An 8,736-nucleotide genomic window follows, 5' to 3' on the forward strand; every position below is an offset into this window, starting at 1 on the left:
CAGGTTCTTTCAGGAAGTTTAATAGCGTTTGCAAGTTAGCAGCAGAGCTTCATTATTGCTTTGAGAACGTAATTACTAATAGATATGGTAATGGAGACGGCACAGTCAACTTTTAACGTTTGAATGTCACTAACTGTTATTCCATAATCAGAAATGATTCATCCTGATCTTTTGACGTTATGAGTGTAAACATTTATAAACAGCTTCACAGTCCATCTGCAGTGCTGGCAAACATCTGCAGGAGTTTAATAACAGTAATCAAGAGTGTGTTTGACATGAACGGTGTATTGACTGTATGAACATCAATGGACAGAGAAAGAGAAGAGGTCTAATTATGTGTATGTTTGTGACTGCAGTACGTGTTTTTAAAAGAACCTCTAAATATGAAATATTGAAATATTTATCTCATTTCAATGCATTATCCACAGCAAATTATTTTCACTCCATCAGCAATATTAGTACTGTTGAAATGACCTGTTAAATGAAGCACATTGCCTTGTTCGGTGAATGACTCTTAGTCTTCCTTTGGTAACTTGTTTTCATTTGCTGTCTCTCTCTCTGTCTAGCTCTCTATTTCTCCCTGACTCTCTCGCTCTCACCTCAATCTCTATACTCCATTTCGTGGTGATTTACCGCGGTCCGCAGTGGCCCTGAATTGCTCGGAGAAGATTTGGTCCTTGATAAGCATTGCGAGTCCATGAGAGCAGCTGCACCGGAGAGGCAGAAACACCACGTGCTGTATAATCATTATTTTAATGTCTCTCGCTGCCATTAATCACAGTTAGAGAGTAAAACACTGAGAGGGAGAAAAACAAGAAAGACAGAAGGTAAGTGGATGTTCATGTTAGGAGGGTTTGTAGTGTAATGTGGGGTTTTATTATCTTTATTCATGACGGTGCCTTTTTAAACAATTCCAACCTCAGTGTTTCAACGTAACGTTTTCATTTTAAAAAATCTAAAATCTATGGATATATTATAGATTAAAAAAAAATAAAAAATGTGTAAATATATATTGTTAATATTTTTATTGGGTTATAATATATATATATATATATATATATATATATATATACACACTATATTGCCAAAAGTATTGGGACACCCCTCCAAATCATTGAATTCAGGTGTTCCAATCACTTCCATGGCCACAGGTGTATAAAATCAAGCACCTAGGCATGCAGACCGCTTCTACAAACATTTGTGAAAGAATGGGTCGCTCTCAGGAGCTCAGTGAATTCAAGCGTGGTACCGTGATAGGTTGCCACCTATGCAATAAGTCTATTCATGAAATTTCCTCACTACTAAATATTCCACAGTCAACTGTTAGTGGTATCATAACAAAGTGGAAGCAATTGGGAACAACAGCAACTCGTAAAATCACAGAACGGGGTCAGCACATGCTGAGGCGCACAGTGCGCAGAAGTCGACAACTTTCTGCAGAGTCAATAGCTACAGACCTCCAAACTTCATGTGGCCTTCAGATTAGCTCAAGAACAGTGCGTAGAGAGCTTCATGGAATGGGTTTCCATGGCCGAGCAGCTGCATCCAAGCCTTACATCACCAAGTGCAATGCAAAGCGTCAGATGCAGTGGTGTAAAGCACACCACCACTGGACTCTAGAGCAGTGGAGACGTGTTCTCTGGAGTGACCAATCACGCTTCTCTGTCTGGCAATCCGATGGATGAGGGTTTGGTGGTTGACAGGAGAACAGTACTTGCCTGACTGCATTGTGCCAAGTGTAAAGTTTGGTGGAGGGGGGATTATGGTGTGGGGTTGTTTTTCAGGGGTTGGGCTTGGACCCTTAGTTCCAGTGAAAGGAACTCTTAATGCTTCAGCATACCAAGACATTTTGGACAATTTCATGTTCCCAACTTTGTGGGAACAGTTTGGGGATGGCCCCTTCCCGTTCCAACATGACTGCGCACCAGTGCACAAAGCAAGGTCCATAAAGACATGGATGAGTGAGTTTGGTGTGGAGGAACATGACTGGCCTGACCTCAACCCGATAGAACACCTTTGGGATGAATTAGAGCGGAGACTGCGAGCCAGGCCTTCTCGTCCAACATCACTGCCTGACCTCACAAATGCACTTCTAGAAGAAAATTCCCATAAACACACTCCTAAACCTTGTGGAAAGCCTTCCCAGAAGAGTTGAGCTGTATAGCTGCAAAGGGTGGGCCGACTCCATATTAAACCCTACGGATTAAGAATGGGATGTCATTAAAGTTCATGTGCACGTAAAGGCAGGCGTCCCAAAACTTTTGGCAATATAGTGTATATATTATGTGAGTATATAATTTAAAAGACTTAAAGATGCGTTAAAAAACTCGATATATATAATTCATTCTTTTACTATCAAGATTGCAGTATGCAAGACAAAGCAGCAGACAGCTTCTTTCTCTTGCGATGCTTGTAATAACACTGTAATCCATTGCATCTTTAAATTACCTCCATTATGGAAGCATTAAACAAGAGCGCTGTATCTTGATGAATTTCTCAGCCACTCTGGGAGTCACTGAATCCATGTGAAGCTGTTAATTATTCAAACAGGTTAACCCAGCTGAGCACTTTAATCAAAGCACTACAGATTAATCTGTGCAACTAACACATATTTTATCAGCTGCTTCTACATTTTATCATCCAAGAACAGCCTGTGTGATTATTAGCTCTCGCCGTGGAACGTTAAACTGTCTGCCATTTCTGTTTTCACACTAAATTAGCCTCATTAATGATAATTACTGGTACTTTTTTTCCCATTTACGCCTTTCTTTGGAATGTAAGTGTGAACTTGGTTACGTCATTCGCCTGGAAATAGCAGATGTGGCTGATGAGGTGATGTCATCCATCAGGTCGGTCAGGATATTGTATAGTTTCACTTTTACTGTGATTAGTGATGCTTACTAAGACAAACATCTTAAAACATCTCATGCAAACATTATGCATTCAGCTTTAAATAAGATAGGCAATTTTTTTTTTTTACAATAAAGATTTCAAAAGAGGGTTTTTATAGTTCTTAAAGTGCCCCTATATGTTTACATGCATCAAATGTTACGTCTGACCCAGGAGCTGGGTAACACAAAAACTACCCAAACACTGGGTTGTTACATCTGACCCAGGAGCTGGGTAACACAAAAACAACCCAAACACTGGGTTGTTACATCTGACCCAGGAGCTGGGTAACACAAAAACTACCCAAACACTGGGTTGTTACGTCTGACCAAGGAGCTGGGTAACACAAAAACTACCCAAACACCGGGTTGTTACGTCTGACCCAGGATCTACCCAAACACTGTGGGGGAAAAACCCAAAAAATGACCCAAACGGCTAAACTCAGGACTTTTTTAGAGTGTATATTTCCATCACAGCTGGTTAGAGGTAGTTTCCCGCAAATGGTTTGCTGGTGTGCGAACGATAATTTCCCAAACAGTTCAATAGTTCACCAAGCTGATACAGACCTGCAGCAATAATTGATCTCTGAAGAGTCTGTGTGTGTTTACTTCGGCATGGAATATCTTTCCCAGCATGCATTGATTCATTAGGTAACACATGACACCCATTGATTTTGCTTCCAAGTAGTGAAGTCGAAATCCTCCTTCTGCCGTTAGATATAGTAAATATAGCGAAGTGAGCTTGCGATTGCCTTGTCAACGAGATTAAACTTCGCAACAAACCTGCAAACACACACACACACACACACACACACACACACACAGGAGGATTGGAAAACTTCTGCAAAAGGAGGTAACTTGTGTCCTTGAAAACAGATTGGAGTGGCCCACAAAAGTTGATAGAATCAGTGCGATTAATTTTTTTTATCGTGATGAAGGATGGAAGCCCATCGAGTGTCGCGGCCACCGTCAACGGCTCCTTAATCCGACACGGAGCAGCTGAAATAGCCGCGAGGCCTTTAGCCGCTGAGTTATAGTACAGTCAAACTTCAAATTGTTGTGTATTTTTCAGCCACCAGAGAGACAAGGTTTTCTCCGCTTCCCAAATGAATCCTGTGCCTGAACGATCGCTCTTATCGCACACAGGAGATTCGTCAGAGCTTCAGCGCTCACTGATTCAGCTCTCCAGAGGTTTTGGTTTTACAGTACCAGACGTTTTCCTTCTGAGAGGGTTTTGATTACAGTTTGAGCTGCGTGTTCCCGCGGGAATATCACTCAGGTGAAGAACTCCCTGCTTTTTTTTCCCTGTGTGAGAACTCGGAGAGTTATTTGAAATGGAAAATGATTAATTAAATCACTTAATATCTTGGTTGTTTTTCTAGATAATTTGCAAAATTATCTGAGATCTCTAGACGAGACACATTTCTCTGGAAAAGCAGAAAAAATCTCAATTTGATTTCCATTTGATTTCTTGTAGAACCAACTGAGATATTAAAAAGGTCAACTTTTTAATTTTTTGTGTCTTTTAGGAAAATCTGCAATCAATGTGAGCTCACTTACTAAATACCAACAATTGGCTCATTTGTGTGTATTTTTATGTATCCTTAAGGATATTTTTGTTTCTGAGCTGTGAAAGAGCAACTTCTGAGCAGTAAAACGGCACATCTGTGTTTCCTACAGTGACAGAAGCAGAAAATCCCTCATTACAACCTGCCAGTTCAGCAGTCAGATGTTCAGCATTTAAGGTGGGATTCAATCGTTTGAACTGATTTCAGCATCAGCTGTCGAGGGATAAAGCTGCCGTCAATCTACAGCAGATGAGGTTTGATCGCAGGGGTTTTCCTTCTACAAATATAACAGATGTGATGAGACTCAATTCTCTAGGTGTGTGTGTGTGTGTGTGTGTGTCAGGGTCGTAACCACCATAGACATTGAGGACAAGTCCCCCCCAATAATTAGAAATGCCAATGCCATTTTTAAAAAACATTATTTGCAAATAGTTTAAATTGATTGCTTAAAAACTACAACAGACTTGGAACTTTTATCACTCTTATTTCTTTTTTGTTATTCCCTTAAATACCTTTTAATCAGTGTTTAAGACATGGTTACGGCCTTGGTGTGTGTGTGTTTGTTCAGACATTATCAAAATGTCCCCACAAAGAGGGCAATATCCAAGACAAGGGCCAAATTGTGATGGCTAGACGACTGGGTCAGAGCATCTAACTGCAGCTCTTGTGGGGTGTTCCCGGTCTGCAGTGGTCAGTATCTATCAAAAGTGGTACAAGGAAGGAACAGTGGTGAACCGGCGACAGAGTCATGGGCGGCCAAGGCTCATTGATGCACGTGGGGAGCGACGGCTGGCCCGTGTGGTCCGATCCAACAGATGAGCTACTGTAGCTCAAATTGCTCAAGAAGTTAATGCTGGTTCTGATAGAAAGGTGTCAGAATACACAGTGCATCGCAGTTTGTTGTGTATGAAGCTGAGCCAACAGTGGACATGTGAGCATCAGAACTGGACCACGGAGCAATGGAAGAAGGTGGCCTGGTCTGATGAATCATGTTTTCTTTTACATCACGTGTATGGCCGGGTGCGTGTGCGTCGCTTACCTGGGGAACACATGGCACCAGGATGCACTATGGAAAGAACGCAAGCCGGCGGAGGCAGTGTGATGCTTTGGGCAATGTTCTGCTGGGAAACCTTGAGTCCTGCCATTCATGTGGATGTTACTTTGACACGTACCACCTACCTAAGCATTGTTGCAGACCATGTACACCCTTTCATGGAAACAGTATTCCCTGGAGGCTGTGTCCTCTTTCAGCAGGATAATGCATCCTGACACAAAGCAAAAATGGTTCAGGAATGGTTTGAGGAGCACAACGAGTTTGAGGTGTTGACTTGGCCTCCAAATTCCCCAGATCTCAATCCATTCGAGCATCTGTGGGATGTGCTGAACAAACAAGTCCGATCCTTGGAGGCTCCACCTCACAACTTACAGGACTTAAAGGATCTGCTGCTAACATCTTGGTGCCAGACACCACAGCACACCTTCAGGGGTCTAGTGGAGTCCATGCCTCGACAGGTCAGGGCTGTTTTGGCAGCAAAAGGGGACCAACACAATATTAGGAAGGTGGTCATAATGTTATTCCTGATCGGTGTATGATAGAGGACACAGTGATCATGTATAGTATTTTAAAAAATATAGTTGCATGATGATTAATATTATTACACAGCATGGAAATATTATGTTTCTTTGTTTCTCCACCGCAGATCTTTGAAGTGACCCATTTAGGGTCCCTCATCGACATTCAGTGCTGGATTTCAGCAGCTGTTTACCTGAGTAACCGTGAATCAGCATCAAACCGTGTATCAGAATCTGAGAACAGAATAAAGTTTCTGTATGTCGACACAAAGAAAACAGCAGAAAGAACATGCACGGTAATGATGGTGAGCAGATGTAAAATGCTTTGCTTGGGTCTCTCGGGCCGTCGTCAGGACATGTTCATCCCTGATAAACAAATTTAATTGCCCTCTCACTGTCTTACAGTTAATTGCCTGTGTTTTTTTGTTTTTTTTTGCAGATTTTCTTTCTTTACCTCCAGGCCGACCGCAGTGGTTGTGTTTTATTTATTCAGGTTCTCAGTTATTTTTTGGTTATAATGTTCGTGGCTCGAGTCATAGCCAGGCATGAGGGCACCGGGATGAATAAATGATTCATGAATGAATGTAAACCTAACCAGAGACCTAAGAAGCAAAACCAGATGGGAGACAATAACAGAATATATTATTAAAATATCCCCAAACTTAAAATCTTTACAAAGGCTAAACTCACTAGCAAATCAATTTAAATTCACTTGAAATGAAAACTAATACAAAGCCTTCAAAATAAAGTGGCATAAAATTAAAAGATCTGATGAGATCTTGATTGAGATTAAACCAGTAATCCCCTCAGAAGAGATCTCAACATTGCAAAGTTCATATTTTTTATGCTTTGAGTTTTTCTAAATATGCAGAAGAAAGTTTAGATTTTTTTTATGGCTGAAGTCTGGACAAATCCATTAATATTTCATACAGTCCTGACACGCAAGGCTTCTTATGCAAATGTGTCAAGTGTTTGCACAATAAAGATGTAGGCAGCTGAAATAAGGAAAACAAAACAATTTTTCATTCCAGAGTTGAAAGTACAGCAGCACACGCAGCCGTGCGAGGCGCAGGCTTCGGCGCTTTCAAATGACTTATTCTGACAACATCCAATTACAAATGATAGCAGCATATACTTCAGATGATTTAACCGCTGCATTTACACCTCAAAGCCCCCCAAAAAAGTTCAGTGGAGAAAAATCTGCAAATGAAAAACAAATAAAAAGAGCCACACTTCCCTCTCGCAGCTGGAGAGCTGCGTTTGTTTTGTCTGAATAACCCAATATTTTACAGAAACTCATGAGAATATATTCACATTAATGCACGGCTGTACTGCGTATCAGAAAATGTTGCATAATGCTCTTTGAAATATGGTAATTCCCCATTTACCTGTGAATTAAAAACACCCTCGTCTGAAGGCTGTGGGATTTGACCTGTGCAAGACGAGCCACTGAATTGACCGTCTGTGTTTTAGCAGTCGCCTCTGATGGCGCTTTTATCTCGTGGCAATTAAAGCATCACCGCTTTTGTTTCTCAAAGACCATACCGTCTCGTCCAGAGCTTTTCAATTGTCTGTGACCTCCAGAATTCATTGTTTAGTGACCTATAATAATGTTATATACTGGCGCATTCAAAGTTTTCAGCCCTTTGCAAGAAGTAAGAGTGGCCAAACTCACAAATAGTCTTCATAAAAGAAGTGCAGTGTTGTTTCAATTACTTTAACTTTAATAAACATTGATGCTGTTCTTGTTTATGATAAATAAGCTCACCATCAGCAACAACACGGACAGTTGGCTATTCGTGCTGAATCATCATAACAACATTTAACATTTAATAAAAATGTTTTGCACTTCTCCCTTGGTTGGAAAAGCATCAGCTCCTGTAAATTTTCATCGGTAAGTCTCTAACAGGCAATATTCATTGTAAAGCTGCTTTGGAACAGTATGTCTCTGAAATGCGCTATACAAATAAAACTAAACTGAATTGTTTTTGTGTCAGTGTAACAGGTGCCAGGAACCCGACGGTCCTGTGATGGAGGAGAGGAGCAGAACATAAAGATGACCATCACACAGCAGGGCGCTGAAATGACACTGTTATCAGCGGGGCTTTTTCACCAAAATTGGCCACCACCATCCAACTGGGTCAAAGCACCTCAGCGAAGGCTCACACCAATTATTTCTTAGAGGCGAGAGAACCCGTGAGAGCGATGTGAAATCTTATGGTAAATGAGTGCATCTCTCGGTTCATAAGCATTTGTATATTGCAAGACAAACAATAAAGCTTAATATCCATGTGAAGTTTGATTGTGGCTGAATGTATCTGATGCAAACTGTACAGGAAAACTGCAACAGAAAATCACCAGCTCCAATCTGATTGGCTGCCTCTAAGAAACGGAGTACATGGTTAGAAGTATCAAATCTTTAAAAGATATTTTTAGCACTCTAAAAAATGCTGGGTTGGGTTAAAAATGGACAAACCCAGTGATTGTGTTGTTTTAACCCACCAGTTGATTTAAATGTTTGACCCAACCTGCTGGGTAGTTTTATTTAACCCAACTATTGTTTAAAAATTACTGTATTTCTTGCTTAAAATGAACCCAAAATATGTTGGAAATTAACATTAATATGTTTAATAAATGAACATTTAAATAAATAATAATTAATTAATAAAAATGTATTAAATTGCTTATTAATAAATGTTCACCTTTTG

General features: G+C 40.5%; 1 long non-coding RNA gene across 3 annotated transcripts; it reads left to right on the forward strand.

Annotated features, from left to right (window-relative positions):
- Nucleotides 1-630: 630 nt before the first annotated feature.
- Nucleotides 631-8,278, forward strand: LOC127521304 (uncharacterized). Of its 3 annotated transcripts, XR_007932326.1 has the most exons (6): nucleotides 631-827; nucleotides 4,035-4,167; nucleotides 4,569-4,710; nucleotides 6,157-6,333; nucleotides 6,468-7,922; nucleotides 8,026-8,278. It is a non-coding gene; the product is annotated as an uncharacterized LOC127521304 (long non-coding RNA). The 3 variants fall into 3 exon arrangements; XR_007932325.1 differs by having other exon boundaries at nucleotides 6,468-8,278; XR_007932327.1 differs by lacking the exon at nucleotides 4,035-4,167 and having other exon boundaries at nucleotides 6,468-8,278.
- Nucleotides 8,279-8,736: the final 458 nt, after the last annotated feature.

The sequence above is a fragment of the Ctenopharyngodon idella genome, chromosome 1 (assembly GCF_019924925.1).
Source record: "Ctenopharyngodon idella isolate HZGC_01 chromosome 1, HZGC01, whole genome shotgun sequence".
In the NCBI taxonomy this organism is placed as follows: Eukaryota; Metazoa; Chordata; class Actinopteri; order Cypriniformes; family Xenocyprididae; genus Ctenopharyngodon; species Ctenopharyngodon idella.